The following is an 18274-nucleotide window of genomic DNA, read 5'->3' as shown; positions in this document are numbered from 1 at the left end:
CTTGGAGATTTCCTCTGTTACGAAGACTCTTTCACTGCCGCCAAGGAGACCATAGAATGTCCTGCTTTTCCCAAATATCTAGAAATGTTGAATGCGGAAATCGAGCAGGAAGCAACGATTGCAGCCGAGATTGCCAGAGACAGTTCTCAGGACAGTCAGAGTTCTGTTTCATTGAGTCAGGATCCACTAGGAGGACCTGTTGTCGAAAATGAAGCTGCCACTGCCATGAATGAAGTGGAAAGAGCCATGGCACATGCTCAGGAGGATGCGGTTAACTTAGAAGACTTGGAAAGACAACTCAACGTTGAGCAAAGGAAAATATATGACGAAGTTACCAAGCAAATTGATCATGGATTAAGTCATGAGAAGAAAGAGTGCTCATGTACGTCGTTAAAGCCTGTCCGACTGTACGTGAGTGGAGAAGCGGGAACTGGAAAAAGTTTCCTTATTAAAGCAATTTCATGTTATTTGAAGGAAAGGACTGAGTCATCGCTGTCTTGTGTTGTCACCGCTCCAACTGGACTGGCAGCACATAACATTAAAGGTATTACTTTGCATCGTCTACTGATGCTGCCAGTGGAGCATGATAACAAATTACAATACCACAAGTTATCTGGAGATGCTTGTTGTGAAGTTTCAAGAGTCTTGAGGAAAATGAAACTTCTTATCATTGACGAAGTAAGCATGGTTTCCAATGTCATGCTTGCCTTTGTGCATTTGAGAATGCAAGAAGTTCTCAAAACAGAGTATGATGTGTTATTTGGTGGCAAACACTTCATTGTTTTCGGAGATCTTCTGCAGCTGACACCAGTGAAAGGACAACCTGTGTTCAAAATGCTCACGCATGAAGATACCAGGAAGTGCCTAGGGAGCATTGGAAACGTCAATATATGGTTAAACTTCAATTATGCTGAACTGCATGAAAATATGCGTCAGGCGAAGGATGAAGATTACAAGAATATTCTACAAGATGTTAGAATTGGAAAAGTGACCGAGCATGGGAAAGAAGCTTTACATGCACGATTACTGTCAAATTTGTATCCAGAACAAGACGTTGTGCCTGAGAATATTTTTCAGAAAATTACTGAGAAGAAATCTGGAATATGTTTGATGCCAACTCTTGCAGAATGTGCCATCTTCAACAACAAAATGTTGTATTTAGAAAACCAAGAGATTGTGAAACTGGAAGCTATTGACAGAGTAGAGCATATGGGATCAACAATTATTTTGTCTGAGAATTTGAAATCAATATTGGATTCATTAGAGAAGACTATATCTAAAACTGCGGGTTTTGAAAAGACTCTGAATGTGTGCTTAAATTGCCGTATAATTTTAAGAAGGAATTTACATGTTGAAAGAGGTCTGGTAAATGGATCAATGGGTAATGTTGTTGATTTTGTGAAATACAGAAATAGAGATGGAATTGAATTTTTAAAAATTAAATTTGATGGCATTGAGGAAGTACAGCTAATTGGTCGTTGTTCTGCTAGATTTTTGCTTGTAAAAGACTTATATGTTCGCCGTAAGCAGTTTCCTGTTTGCTTGGCATATGCGGTGACAATCCATAAATCGCAAGGTTTAAGTGTAGACAGTGCATTGGTGAATATTGGCAGTTCTGTGTTCAAGGAGGGTATGGCATATGTGGCATTGTCACGAGTTAGAACTTTATCGGGATTGTACTTGATTAAGTGTGATGTCACAAACATTTGTGCTGATCTAGATTGTGTTAAGGAATACAGTAGGTTAAGAAGAGAGTATGCGCCACATTTGCCTCAATATCCTTTGTTTGAGAAACGTGTGGTAGGCCGGAAACGAAGAAATGTGACCAATACTAGGGAGGTTGTAGCAAAAAGACGAAAAGTCGATGAACCTGAAATTATAAGCAGAAAGAAAAAGGATTCTGTTGAAGATGTTGTTGGTTTTCAATTTGAAAACAGTTCTGGTGTCAACTGCTATGCTAATGTAGTGGTTAATGTTTTGTTTTCTCTAGAAAATGTAAAAGAAGAGATTGTGGTCAATTCGGATCAGAGATTTTGCAGTTTGTTGAATTCTGTGTTAGAGAAATGTAGCACTGATAGAACAAAAATAGAAAGTGTGTCTGAAATTCGAAATCTGTTAGACAGATGTTCAGGTCAAACACAATTCTCTCAAAATATTCAGCAAGATTGTCAGGAGTTTTTAATGTATATGCTTGATGTATTGCATGCTGAAGGTGTAGATGTAGATCACCTGTTTGAGCTTTCTTATCAATGGCAGCATGACTGCGAGAACTGTAGGGTATCAAGTACTACTAGTGTAGACTCAGAAAGATTTATATATTTAACTTTGCCAGACAGTAAATCAGTGTCCTTTAATAAGCTAGTAAAAGCAGCTGATCACAACATGGAGTGTAGCCATAGTAAGTCTGAAATGTTGTCAACATTATTTATACAAACATATGGCCAGTATGTCATTTTAATGTTCCAACGATGTAGGCCTGATGGAACAAAATTGACAACTTTAATTAAAAATTTTGTTGCTTCGGAGTTGTCAATATCAGGAAGGACTTTTGTAACTGCAGCAATTATATATCATGATGGTCCTTCAATAACATCAGGACATTACACAGCTTATTTAAAGTCTAGAAACGGCTGGTCATTCTGCAACGATTCTGTTTTAACTTTTTAAAAAAAATTGCCTTTTGACCTTAAAAATTCTTACCTGGTGTTTTTAAAAACAAAATTTGAGGGAAGGAATCTCAGGATGTGCTCTGAGGAATTTCAAGAGGTTCTAATGGCTCCTACACGATTTGGCCTTGAGGATAAGTGTAGTACAGAGACATAAGTTATTTTTGAGTTTTAAATAGTTCCTGGAAAAAAAGAAGATTTTCTTATAGAAAGTGGTGGGCAGAGATTAGTTGAAGGACAACAGAGTATTTCCCAAAGCAAACGGTGTTCTTACCATAACACTTGACGTCATGGAAAAATAACTGCACTTTGAATGAGTTCAGAAAAACTGTTTCTTTTTATAAGCTAATTCAAGCAGCCAATCAAGACATGGAGTAGAGGGAATGTAAGTCTGCAATGCTGTCTAGATTATTTGTCCAAACTTTTGATTATAATGTCATTTTAAAAATCCAACTATATAAACCTGATGAAAGTAAGTCTTCAACTTTAATTACAAATGTTGTGGCTACACAGTCGTTGATTTTAGGAAGAACATTTGTAACTGCAGCTATTATATGGCATGATGGTAATTTGACAAGATCCGCTTATCACACAGCTTATTGAAAATGTAAAAAAATTTGCTGTTTCGGAAATTATTCCCATTTGACTACGATACAATGTTGCCTTTTTACTTAAAAATATTCTTACTTTCTGTTTTCAGAAAAGAGAATTTAGGGTAGGTAACTGGCGTATAATGATTCTAGGGGTTGATATAATTTTATCTACTGTTTTATATTGCTTTGTGATTAAAAGTGATGTAGAGAATTAAATAATTGTAGTAGTCATAGAGGTAGTGTAAGTCTGCTTCATAGTAAGCAGTATCAGTGTCATAGGAAATGTAGAACATGAGTGAGCAAGAAGGGTAAGATATTACTAGTCCAGGATTGTGAAAGTTATCTTGAACGTTTTCTTTCTGAAAGTTGCGGAAATAGAAAATGACGGGATTTGCTTACAAGAATTCCAAGAGTTATAAATGGCTCTTACATGATTTGGCCTTGTGGAAACGTGTGGTAGAGAGCGAGAAGTCATTTATTGTATGTAACATATTTTTCAAAACGATGGAGGTTTTCTTTCAGAAAGTGGTGGGCTGAAAATAAAAACAGCACAACCGAGTGTAAGCTGTTCATAGGACATCCTTCGACGTCATGGAAAGTAAGTTACTTTTGAGGAGTTCTGATTTCTGATTGGTTATGTTATATGGGTTTTTTAAACACAATCATTTTGATTGTGTTTTTTTTTCCCCGCTGTTATATGATGAATACCTTCAAGTCACTGTTTTTAGTGAAATGTGATACATTCTGAGAACAGCAAAAATAAACCATTTAACATGTATAATTAATTCTGTACTGTTTGTATTTATGATGTACATTTAGAACTGTGTAGGAGGCATGGAGAAGGTGAGGCTTCTGTAAGTGTCAAAGTTGTTGCATACAGTGCTCACATTCTACGTAGTCTTTCATATGATAGACTACATTTCCACAATGAGATACCTAAGCAAAGGAAACACAGGTGATGTGATTGTGGAATGAGCAAAAAAAATTGCACGTTTTTCAATTATATTACCTGTGTTTCCTAACATTACACATCACATTGTGTAGATGAGGTTTAGGCCTGTTCCAGGAGACAGAGGAGGTCTGACATTTGTTCAAGAGTGCAGTGGACATGACTCACTTCGTTAGTAGGCCTGCACATGTATTATCTCCTCTATACTCTTCAACAAGCCTAAATTTCATCTGCAACCCTGAGTAGGACTTACCTGAAACAAATCTGTGGATAGGTTACACCTTATCAGCATCTAGAAACAATTATTTAAAATGTTAAGGGCAGTTTTATGAAGGCTGTGTGCCTCTTTTACGCCGCTGTTCCGTCACTTTTGTGTAAAAGATGCACCATGTTGCAAGATAGGCCTCAGTTCATTTCCAGCAAGATACCGTCAGTTTAAAATGTATATAATTAGGACTGTGTAGGGGGTATGGAGAAGCTGAGGCTTCAGTAAGTGTCAAAGTTGTTGCATGCAGTGCGTACTCTTTCATATGCTGGACTACATCTGCACAATGAGATACCTAACCAAAGGAAACACAAGTGATGTGATTGTGAAATGAGCAAAAGAAATTGCACGTTTTTGAAATACATTACCTGTGTTTCCTAACATTACGAATCACATTGTGCAGATGAAGTTTAGGCCTGTCCAGGGAAACAGAGGAAGTCTGAACTTTATTGGTTGGCCTGCACATGTATTATCTCCTCTGTACTCTTGAACAAGCCTAAATTTGATCTGCAACCCTGAGTAGGCCTCACCTGAAACAAACGTCTGGATAGGACACACCTTATTGCCATCCTGAAACAATCATTTAAAATGTTAGGAACAGTTTTATGATGATTGTGCACCTCTTTTGCGCTGCCATTGTGTCACTTTTGTGAGACAACAGCAGTGCAAAAGATGCACCATGTTCCAAGATAGGCCTCACTTCATCTGCATCAAGATACTGTTAGTTTAAAATGTATATCTTTAGGACTGTGTAGGGGGCCTGGAGAAGCAGAAGCTTCTGTAAGTGTCAAAGTTGTTGAAAAACTGTTTGTCCTTCAATCTTTTCCCTTGTCTTTTCTAATTTTTAAATACATGTTTTAATACTTTTCAAATGTTTGTTATCTCTTTCACAGATTGAAAGTATAAAAATAACAAGTGACTAAGTTAACGACAATTATAAGGTAAATGTTTTGTACTCTTTTCGTTACATTCCTATCACATTTAACTTCTATTAGTTTCACTGCTTCATTTCTTTAACCCTCACTTTCCTGCCTTTGCTACTTCCCTCATTCCTTTCTCTATTACTTACTTACTCTACTCCTTCCACTCTTTTTCTCAGTCCCTTTTTTCTCATAGTTCCTCACTCTTGTTCACTAACTCCGTCTCTATTACTCTCACTGTCTCTGACTGATCACTCTTTCACTACTTCTTCATTATGCTTTCTCTGTGTAGTTGAAGCACAGTAAGGGGCATATTATCAACACAGCCAATTAAATTATCACTGCTTTTATCGGCAGAAAACTGCTGCAAAAGCGGCTTTAGCGGCAGTTTTCTGCTGCAAAAGCGGCTTTAGCGGCAGATTTCTGCCAATAAAAGCAGCGAAACTTTTATCGCCTATGTTGATAATATGCCCCTGTGTTATTTAGATTTCTTTGCTGTTTCAATCATTCTTTTTCTGTTACTTCTTCTTTTCTGCATTCTGTTTTTTCTCTCTGTTATTCCAATGTTTTAATCTTAATTTGATCATTCAGTCACATTCTCTAAGAAACTCTTGTTTGTTATTCTTCTACTCTCCTTTTTTTTCCTCACTTCTTTATCTAGTTTGTTTTTCACAATTATACCCTCTTAAATCTTTTCTTCAGTAAATAGATCTATTAAACAGTATCTCTAGTTTACTCCATATAGCTGTCTTTCTTTTAACATAACTGCCTGTTTCCTTCCCTTATACTTACTCTTCTTTTTAAAAAAATAATTTTTTGGGTTCGCTCCCGGTTCGCGTACCGGAGAGCGAACCGGGAAGCGAACTAAGAGAAATAGAGGTTGGCAGAGTTCCAAATATTCTACCAATTTTTTTATAACGGGGAGGTAGTTCTGAAAAGAACTTTTTTTAAATTGTTTTTGTTGTTTTATATTTTTTTTATTATTTTTCTGAACATTTTTTTACTTTTTTTGTATTTTCTGAACGGTTTTATATTTTTTTGGGGTTTTTTTTGGGGGGGGAAACGAAAACGATTCATTGTAAAGGGCTCAACAGGAGCAACAAAAAAAAAAGAATTTATTCTCTGGGGCGTTTCGGACAATCATGATTGTCGATAGCTCTGTTGATTAGATTGATGCTACTTTCTCTGTAGCAAATCAACTGACCGCAACGCACGCACACTTGTTTGATTTCCCCAAACCTCATCTGTATATTTGGGACCGTCTCCCTCGCCTCTGGTCCCGTCACTTCCTGTACAACTGATCTTCTGGCCATAGAAGGGGGATTATCTTGCTCGTCACGTAACTGCGCAGCACTGTAGTTGATAGGATGCCACCTACTCATATGGCGTTGTGTAATTGCCGTTACTGTACTTCTTCTCGGTCCCTCTGGACAGTCTATCTTTACATATAAGGCAAGTTACGCACCGTGCATTGACTTTTTTTTGGCCCCGGGGATATGTAAAAAATTGCCAAATATAATTTTCTTTGACATGAGACCTCCTGGGCTCCTCACGCAAAAAATGCCTCTCTTCCTGCTCTTCCTCTTCTTCCTCTTCTTGCTGAATGAAAACTTCAGCAGGTGGTCCTCTCTTCCTTGGATGTGGTGGAGGTGGTGGGGAAGAACCAGCTGAAGCTACTAATGAAGCCATTGCTCAGTGATCACAAAGGGTCTTTCTCTCACAAAGATGAAAGTCAGAGTGAGGAAAGAAGGAGGGGTTTTCATCATTTGGGAAAAACAATAGTTCTAAACCAATGAAAAGTGTTAATTTTAGATCACATGACCTAGTCTTACATCATTAGGAAACCAAAAGTGAAATGAACCAATGAAAAGTGTTATTACCAAGTCACATGACCTGTTGTGTTTACGTTACGCGCTTTGCGCCGCGTCCCGGTTCGCTTCCGGGAAGCTGCGCTTCGCGCCTCGCTTCGCGTACCGGTTCGCTTCCGGGTACGCTAACGTGGCGCGTCATATGACGTATCACGCGACAACGCGATACGTCACGCTGACGCGACGCGTCACGATGTTGTTTTCTAACGCGGCTGTTGCGGAAACGGAACGTTTACCGGTTCGCGGACCGGGTCGCCGCACCAAATTGAGCTAACGGGGAGCTAACTGGTTCGCGGACCGGGAGCGAAACAAAAAAAATAATTTAAAAAAAATTGTATTAAAAACATGTAAAATATATTTTTTGATTTAAAGAAAAATAAATTTTAAAGCTTTTGTTATTTGCTATTAAAAAACCATTGAAATTCACTGAAAAAACCATAGGTTAGATACCATATATAGTTAGGAATTAGCATTTACAAAACCTTATTTTACTCACACAAAACCATTGAAATTCCATATATAGTTAGTTGCACTAACTATATATCGCGCACCCGCAATCCACTGCTGATGATGTCACATATTACATCATTCATGACATGGTCAGTGACATCACTGATGACATCACTGATGACATCTCAAATGACATCACTGATGACATCACTGATGACATCATCCAGTGACTGTGTGTTTCTGTAAAGTTTAAATATGTTTTACATATTGAAGAATGAGTAGATGTAGAAGTGTCTGGATGAAAGATTTAGTAGGTGCGTGACTGACTGTATGAGTGAGTGATTAAATGTGTCTCACTGAGTGCATGGGTTAGTGACTAAACTGTCTTAATTTGTGCATCATTATGTCTGTTGTTCTGTAAACTGCTGCATGTGTTGATCAGTAGCTATATGAGTAACTATATGGGTTATTGATTGAATGTCCAAGTATTTGTATGGGAGACTGAGTGTGTGTGTGGCTGGCTGAGAGATGTGTGACTCTGTGCAGATCAATGTGTTCTTGTATCAATGATTGTATAAGAGAGTAAGAATGTGTTAGTATATGTTTGAAAATGTAAGGTACTCTATGTTTAACTGTATAGATTAGAAAATGGAAGTGTGATTGATTCTTTACAGGACTGACTAGGTGTGTGAGTAACTCCATGGATGAGTGGCAGAGTGTGAGTGTCTGTATAGGTGTATGAGTGCAAATGATAGTGTTGTAAAGATGAGTGATTGTATGTATGAATGATTGTATGGGTGAATGAGAGAATGTGTGTGTAGACGTAGGAATCAGTGAGTGCGTATGTAGTAACTAGTATTGGTGTGTCAATGGTTTAAAAAATTATATTCTGTATTTAATACTGGGTGTAACAGAGGTTATATTAAAGTGTGAGGAGATGCATTGTATTGTCACATGAATGATATCATCAGTGATGTGACCATTGATGTCAAATGAGATGTCATCAGTGATGTCATCAGTGATGTCATTTGAGATGTCATCAGTGATGTCATCAGTGATGTCATTTGAGATGTTATCAGTGATGTAATTTGAGATGTCATCAGTGATGTCATCAGTGATGTCATTTGAGATGTCATCAGTGATGTCACTGACCATGTCATGAATGATGTAATATGTGACATCATCAGCAGTGGATTGCGGGTGCGCGATATATAGTTAGTGCAACTAACTATATATGGAATTTCAATGGTTTTGTGTGAGTAAAATAAGGTTTTGTAAATGCTAATTCCTAACTATATATGGTCTATAACCTATGGTTTTTTCAGTGAATATATATATATATATATATATATATATATATATATATATATATATATATATATATATATATATATATATATATATTACCTACTGGCGGTCGCCAGTAGGTATATATAGTTAGGATTTTTTCCCTATGGGATTTTTGAAAATTCTATGTCTAATAACTTTGGCGTTTGTGGACGGAATTGGCTGAAATTTTCAGGAAAATGGAACATTTTGTTTCTGAGCAGCCCCTGAAAATTTTGGGGGGGTTCGTCCAGGGGGGGCCGAGAAAAAAGGGGGGTCCCAAAACGTGTTTTTAACATTGAGTTTTCCATAGGGCGGTTAGCCTCACTTTTAGCCCGAACGGCTGAATGGATTTGCACGAAACTTGGCAAAATTGTAGGGACTGGTAGCCCGATGTGCCTTTTGTAGGTCTCAATATATGTGCTCCAGTGGATTTTGAGAAATTAACGTTTAAAAAAAGATATATATCTGTAAGCGCGCTCTGGGCAGCGCTCCGGTCCGCGGACCTTAAGCGTACCGGAACTTCGCGTAGCTAAGCTGATTGGCTCTCCGGTGTCTGTCAACATTCTAAACAGTCCGGAGCGGCCGCCATCTTGTCTCTCGGTAGGATTGAGAGACAAGAGGAGGCCAAAACAAAGGGGGAAATAACCATAAGGGGGCATACTAGCTCCTCCCTGACCCCCTAGGTTTGATGTGGAGGCTTTAAAGGGGCCCCGCTAAGCAAAAAAAAAAAATTTTTTTTTTATTTTTTTTCGTGGTTAGCGCCCGGTACGCGAACCGGGAAGCGTTCTGGGGAGCGTATCACAATGAAAAATGAATGATAGACTTTTCAAATGCTGTATGTTAATTGATTGTTGGTTTTGTTGATTATTTTTTTTTTTTTTTTTAAGTTTTTTTTATTGTGTTTCATAATTTATTAAACTTTCTAACATTTCATTGTCAGAAATTTCATAATCATGGAATATAGATTGTAGTCTCTGAGGTTGTAAAATGTCCTCATTTGCAAGGAGGTTATCTACTGCTTGTACACATTGCAGTAGTTCTTGGTCCCAAGATTCATCCATAAATTCAATCTCATTTGGATCAATGATTTCTGTGTTGGACTCTGGAAGGACAATTTCAAATGAAATGTTTTGTTCACTTTCCATTTTTCCTGAAATTTGCATAAAAAAAATATATATTAGTAGAGGTAGGGCACAGTTGGGATTAATTTTAGATAGGCAGTTTTTAACAGAGAATTTATCTTTGGGCAGTGTATAGTATCAGAGTGGAAGTAGGAATATAAAAAAGTGTATCTAAATTTATAAGTACTACAGAGGGATAGTATATAACTAACAGAAAAAGTTTGCCATATTAACTTAAAGTGCTCAATATACTTCAGTTTTAAAAATAACAACTTACCTTTCAAAAGAAGTTGAAGTTATTAATGAAAATTCTAATAGAAATGTACACCAGGAAGTAGTAGTCAAAATGGCTGTGTTTCCTTCTCTTCCTTTATATATATTCGGGTACATAACCAATTAAATGTCAGGTAAAAAAAGTAGAAAATGAAAGTAACATTTTAATTGGTTGTCAATTCCAACACTTCAGATGTGTTTTGTGAAGTAATTTACCTCACGGTATTTAGTGAGTTCTATAGGCTAAATGGCTAAATGGAATTCCAATCAAATTTGTGAAAATGGTAGGGATTGGTATGTAGTATGAGCTAATCTATATTTGGTGAAATTGTCTCAAGTGGCTTTTGTGTGAACTACTTTCCCACCTTTTTTGATGGTGCGCTTCCCAGGAAGCGACCCGGTACGCGAACCGGTGAGCGCCCTGGTACGCGAACCTTAAGCGTAACGGGAGTCCACCATTTTGTGTTTCGGTCGAATTATGATACAAGATGGAGGGCAAATAATGTTCAGAATAGGTAGAAGGGGGCATGGTAGACTTATCTTGACCCCCTAGGTTTTGTGAGGGTGGCTGAGGAGGCCCATATGTGCGAAAAAAAAACATTTTTTTTAAAAATTTCGCGAGGTTAGCTCCCGGTACGCGTACCGGGTAGCGCCCCAGGGAGCGTACTTTGTTGAAAATTAGTAAAAAAAGTTAGAGTAAAATAATAATTGTGAGTGATTAGATGTAGGGTAGCTCTGAGAAGAGCTTTTGGGTTTATGGTACATTTTGGTACTTATAAGTAGGTACCAATGCACATTTTTAAATTCAGAGTGAAAACTCTGTTGCCCTCATCTGAGAAGTGAACTCCATCTCCTCTGTAGATATCTTGCATGTAGTAACGCAAGTTATTGTTGTACAGGGAGCCCATTCCATGGTCTCTCATGTAAGCTGAAACAGATTTGTTTACATGCTTCCTCGACTTCTCAATTTGTGGACAAAATTGGTTTGACCACCTCCATTTCTGTCTTTGGCATATATTTGAATATACCAAGGCAGTCTGAGGAAAAAGTGCCATTAATTGCTCAAAGGTGTCCTTTAAAAGCATTTCCAGACCTACACCAGTCAAAGTGCCCAAGTCATTACCTCCACAGTGCACAATTAACAGGTCAGGTTTGGGCAAATGCATAAAGGTTTTCACCAATGGTATCAATTGGTGACATTTTAATCCTCTGTGGCCAAACCACTTAATTTCCACATCTTGTAAATTGAGGTTAGGTAAATTCCTGCTTTCAACGTACCTTTGAGCCCAGTGAATATAACTATGACCAACAATCCAGACAGAAAACATGGTGAGAGAAGGTTCTCCTGCAGTCAGATGAAGTGTGGCAATGAAATGGCAGTTGAAAAAATGTGAGTTTGAAATGAAAAAAACTGTGGAGTTTCTGTGTTCATGAAGTAGTAACAGTGATTGGTGGATTTTGATTGATGAAAACAGAAAGTTAGGGTGTAGAGATGTGTTCTTTGAAAGATGTATTTTGAGTGGTCAATAAAAAATCATTAAATGAAAGAAAGCACTGGATATGCAGGTGCACTGAGAGTTCAGAGTTCAATTGCAACATTGTTGTGTGAATTTGCAAACACCAGAGTTTCTCCAAGAGGTGGTTGCTATGGAAAATAGGCAGAAATGGCAGAGGGGGAAGGGTTTTCATTTGAAAAAAAGTGAGGGAAGAGTTTTGATTGGGTGACATGAGAAATATGTGTGAAGAATTACACCATTTCTGTGCTTTTCATAGCTGCAGACTCTGGAGTGCATACCTTTTGCTCTGCTGAAGACAAATTGGTGTGTTTCTGAGACTGTTTTCAAACTCAAAGTATTTGCTAAGGTGAGAAAATATTTCTTTACTTTAGATAGAGAATAGTGTGCTTTAAGGAGAAAATTATGATTTATGTGGCGCAAATTGCTTGTAAATATGCTCTCACATGTGCATGGAAAATTTAGATTTTGAATGTTTGTGTTAAATAGCTATGTTAAAAGTGACCAAACCATGCTGGGAAGGCAATCAAAAAACGCTTTCATGTGTTTTAATGACATTTTAAGTCATTTTCTGATGTGCAGTGTTTAGAAATTATGATTTTAAAATCGTTTTTGGGGAAAAGGAATTGTTTATAAAATCATGACAAGGACATAATGGTGTATGGTTCTTTATAAGGCAATTGACTGTTCCTGATGTTATTTTTCTCATTTTAGTGTAAGACCTTTCTCTGTGGCGCAAATTGCTTGTAAATATGCTCTTACATGTGCATGAAAATTTTAATTATCAATGTTTGTGTTACATAGCCATGATAAAAATGAATCAACAATGCAGGAAAACCAATCAAAAAATGCTTTAATGTGTTTCAATGACATTTTAAGTCATTTTCTCATGTGCAGTTTTTTGAAATTATGATTTGAAAATCGTTTTTGGGAAAAAGGAATTGTTTTTAAATGCATGAGAAGGACATAATGGTGTATGGTTTTTTATAAGGCAATTGACTGTCCCTGATGTTATTTTTGCCATTTTAATGTCAGACCTTTCTTTGTGGCGCAAATTGCTTGTAAATATGCTCCCACCTGTACATGGAAAATTTTGATTTTGAATGTTTATGTTACATAGCCATGTTAAAAGTGACCCTACCATGCAGGAAAGCCAATCAAAAAACGCTTTTATGTGTCTTAAGGACAATTTAAGTAAGGTTATGGATACATTTATGATGACTGGTGCAATGAAGTAGAAATCACTTACTTCATTGGTAGGCATTTACAATAAAATGTTCTCCTCTGTTTTGTTCATCAAGCGTAACTTTAATCTGCAATCCTGAGTAGGCCTCACCTTAAACAAACCTCTGGATAGGCCACATATTATTGTCATCCTGATTTAATCATTTATAATGCTAGGGATAGATTTATGATAGGTGTATACCTCTTTTGTGCCACTTAGAAAACATTCTCCATGGGGAAATGACTTAAAATGTCATTAAGACACATGAATGTTTTTTTTTTTTTAAACGTTTGCAAATTTTTTGGGTCACTTTCAACATGGCTATGTGTCTGCAACAGTCAAAATCTAAATTTGCAATGTACAGGTGGGAGCATATTTACAAGGAATGTGCTTCATGGGGAAACGTTTGCAATTTTTTTGGGTCACTTTCAACATGGCTATGTGTCTGAAACAGTGAAAATCTAAATTTGCAATGCACAGGTGGGAGCATATTTACAAGGAATGTGCTTCATGGGGAAAGGTCTTATAATGTAATATGGGAAAAATGACATTAGAGATACTGAAATGCTTTATAGAGAAGCATACACCATTATGTAATTGTCATAATTTTGCAAACCATTACTTTTCCCCAAAAACGATTTTCAAATTATATTTTGAAAACACTGCACATGTGGAAATTACTTAAAATGTCATGTACATATGGTGGTTCATCTGTAACAAGATAAGAAGCTTAGGGATACATTTATGATGACTGGTGCAATAAAGTGGACATTACTTACTTCATTGGTAGGCCTTTACATGTATTATCTCCTCTGTATTCTTCATCAAGCGTAACTTTGATCTGCAACCCTGAGTAGGCCTCACCTTAAACAAAGCTCTGCATAGGCCACACCTTATCGTCATCCTGAATTAATCATTTAAAATGCTAGGGACAGATTTATGATAGGTGTATGCATCTTTTGCGCCACTGTGCGTCACTTTTGTGACGCAGTGGCGGTGCAAAAGATTTGCTATGAGGCGAGAAAATTACAAATTGATGCATTTAGGCAGATGTGTCATGGTGTAAAAAAAACGTGCCACATGAAACCGATGCAGCAGTGGATGTGCCAGTCATTTTGCGCCGCTGTTCCGCCACCCATGGTGTGCTGTATTTACAATGCGGCGCAGCATGGGGCAAAAATGGCACAGATGCGTGACGTATCTGTGCTGTAAAGGTGGCGCATTGCTGGAGTTGTATTGTAAGTGCGATGCAGCTCCAGCAAGGCTCAGGGGTGCCCCATCTATACAATGCTGCGTCAAGACCTATGCAAGCTTCAAGCAGGCGCAGGGTTTTGAAGCAGCTTTCTCCTATCTGATTGTAAATGCGGCACACCATGGGTGGTAAAACAGTGGTGCACATTAACTGGTGCATGCCTGGGGATCTGCCATTTAATATAAATCTGCACTTTAACATTTGAGTATGTGCAGGGGACACAGAGTCGTTGAGGCTTATCCAAGGTTAAGAACAGATGAGTCCTGTTCAGTGAAAAATTAGACATAGGCTTCACCTGCTCAGCATCGCTGGACATGGTTAAATAATAGCTGCAAAATGTTACTCTTGTTAAATAATTTTACTATTATAATCTGTGAGATTTGTCTCTTACTCTGCAACATCTCATTGTTGTTATCTTTCTTTAAAGATAAAGACAACCTCAACATGAGCGACAATCTGCAATCAGTTGATTTTGACCTCATCATTGAACTTGTAATTGAAACATCAGTGGATGTTGATCCATTGGATGATTTAAATCCTGAGGATGAAGAAGAGCGTGATGAGGATGCAGATTTGTCTGAATTATATGATATCGGATGGGAAGCTGACTTGCTTCAGCCTTTGGAATTATAAACATTTATTTTTAAAATTTATAATCAATAAAAAGTAAAAAGGTAAACCGTTTAATTTAAAAATAAAAACACCTTCAAAAACAGGTTATGTGTAGTGTTTTCAATAAAATATTAAAATATGCTCATAAAATTAGATCAGATTCACATATAAAATAGCATAGGTAACATAAATATAAATGTCATTTCTTTTCTGGTATTTCTGTATTGTAAAAATGGCAATGACTAAAAAATCTTCAAAATAAAATGTCAAGTAGTGTGTTATATTTTTGATCACTATTAATGATTTACTGTTTGATAATAATGTTTAATAACATTTTTTATTATCTTTTTCCTCAGATTCAACTGCAGATCATTTCAAGATGCCTACAAAAATAAGAGAGATGAAGGCTGCAAAACGTCAAAGACAGCAGGAGAAAAAAAAAATGCAGCAGTCCTCTAACAAAAAGATTTCTCAAGCCATGAAGAAAGCACCGGGTAAGAGCTCTAAATATTTCATAAGAAATATTTGTAATAAAAAAAATATTAGTACAGAAAATGTTTCAATCCATAAAATGACAAGTAAATCAAATGGAAAGAAAAGGACAAATGAAAATGTTACTGCTAGAGCAAGAGATAAATCTGTGCATGATAGTAGAAGGAAACAACAGTTTACGGAGATTCGTAAACGAATGTTCCGTAACAGGATAATTGGCAATTTGTTAAAAAATATTAAGAAAGGTCAACAGAAATTAGTTTTTTATAGGAGAAAAAAAAAAGTTGAGAAAGTTATTGATCAGGCTTTTGAAATTAAACGTAAGTTATTTATTTTGATAATCAATAGAATTAGGAAGCTAAACAAGGCAATTTTTGATTTCAAAAGAAATAGTAGATGGAAGAGAATAGTTAATCGTAGTAATTTTTGTGAAGTTTTTTCTGGAGAATGGATACATAGTTCAAGCTGTGAGGCATTTTTTAATGAAGAGAGTTATTTCCAGGATAATGATTTGGTGCATGCAGTTGACATCAGTGGTCGTGCTTATGAAGTGAAAGATGGTTGTCCAGTTGAAAAAGAAAAACTTGTGACAACAGAGGCAGAAGAGTTGTTAGGTAATGAGGTTTTAGGAAGACGTGCTAAGGGTCCTGTGTACACCTGGAAGTGTAGTAGTATTTGCAGTGTGCGACAGGATTCCATCAATTTGCTTTGTGATTTTGTACGGACATTTAACAAGAAAAGTTTGAAGCAGAAAATAAGGTTGTTGCAAGAATTAGATCCTTGCAGAGTGAGAGAAGTGACAGGTTTGCATGGTCATTCACTGGCTTGTCTTTCCAGGAGAGTATGCCAGAGTGTTTTTCATCATTTCAGGATGCTAGCAGTGCATCATAACAAAGTGAGGAAGTTAGTTAGACTGTTGTATTATGCTAAGAGTCCAGCAATTATGCTGAAACAATTATGCGCTGCTCTTTTGCATGGTTCTGAAATAGATGTGAAGAATATATGTGAAGAAATTGAGTTTTGTTACTTTGGAAGTAAAGAGGAGAATGTTGAAATTGAGCAAGAAGTAGAGGGTCATTTGGAAGATAGTGTACAGGTTTCCAGTACAGATAATTTCCAGAGGGAAATTGCGACGTTTGACATGAAATCAAGTGAGAGGCCTAATTTCACTTGTGTGTGTTGTAGACGCACTTATTATAAGAATCAGACTAAGTTAGTGGATTTATATGCAAAAAGTGAAAGGGAAAATAATAGTGAATGGAAGGATTTTGCAACATACTTGATGGTAGAAAATTGTTTTGATTTGGGATTGGATCAACGTGTGTGTACTTATTGTTGTAACAAAATAAAACAAAACCAGATGCCTGCTAGAGCAGTTCATAATGATCTGGAATTGGTTGAGATTCCTTCTGAATTGAAGGATTTAAATACTTATGAATCTATTTTGATTCAAAGTATCCATCCCTTTCAGGCTATTGTAAGAATGGAGCCAAAGACAGGGAAATTGCCTCCATCAGATTTACAGAGAGGATTAAAGGGAAGAGTTGTTTATTTGCCTCTAGATTTGAAGAAAAACATTAACACAATTGGAGTAGAAAAAGTGGAAGAGGAACCTCTGGTTATCTTAGTTAATGGGGTTCCGACAAAGAATAAGAAAATATGGCAAGATTTAGTAGATGTTAGGAAAGTTAAAAAGGCAACATTGTATTTGAAAAAAAATAATAAATACTATAAGAATGTATATGTTGCAGAAGAGGAAGTAAGTGAGGAAGAGGATAGCGATTTGTGTGCTGGTCAAATTGAGAAAGTAGAACCCTCTACTAGTGAGGAAATATATGAACATTATAGTGTTCATCCTTTGCATTCAAAGGAAGTCATGGGGAATGCTATTGAGTTGTTTCAAATGAAACAAGCCAAAGGGAGTCCCATTAGTGTTTGGGAGGAAAGTTTGGAAGCTCGGTGTTTCCCACAGCTTTTTCCAACAGGTCAGGGAGGAAGATATGATGAGCGACCTCATCAAATTCCTGCTTCTGAATACCGGACTTTGCGATTGTATGCAGGAGATGCTAGGTTTCGACAATGCATTCCTTATTTGTTTCATCTCCTGTTTGAAAGTGATCTGTCTGGACTGTCATATGCAGTGAACCACATCTTGAAAAGTGGTATACACATGCAAAACATCTCAGCAAGTGATTTTATGGATAAAGTGAATGTCCAAGATAGTATTTTGGAATCTCACCTGATTAATCTCATGGCGTGTCAGCGTGGTACTAATGAGTACTGGTACCGTCGTCATGGTGATTTAAAATGTATGCTGAGGAACTTAGGTACTCCCACATGGTTCCTCACTCTGAGTTGTGCCGAGTATGGCTGGGAAGACTTACTTCAATTTCTACGAGAGGCAAATGCTAACGTAGAAAACATCGAATTCAAGACACCCGGAGAACTGTGCTCTTTGGATCCAGTCAATGTATGTAGGTACTTCAATCATAGATTTGAAGCTATGATGTCTTTCATCATGAATAAGAAGAATCCACCTCTTGGAGAGGTGTTGGATTTCTTCTGGAGAAAGGAGTACCAAGCAAGAGGAGCTCCTCATATACATATGTTGCTGTGGATCAAGGATGCACCTAAATTTGGAACGGATCCAGAAGACTCAGTGATGAGTTTCATCCAACAGTATTCTACGTGTGCTGTTCCAAACGCAAAGGAGAAGAAAAGCCTAAGAGAAAAAGTTCTGCGTTT

The sequence above is a fragment of the Lissotriton helveticus genome, chromosome 4_1 (assembly GCF_964261635.1).
Source record: "Lissotriton helveticus chromosome 4_1, aLisHel1.1, whole genome shotgun sequence".
In the NCBI taxonomy this organism is placed as follows: domain Eukaryota; kingdom Metazoa; phylum Chordata; class Amphibia; order Caudata; family Salamandridae; genus Lissotriton; species Lissotriton helveticus.
The sequence above is the reverse complement of the archived record's forward strand: the minus strand, read 5'-3'. Positions refer to the sequence as shown.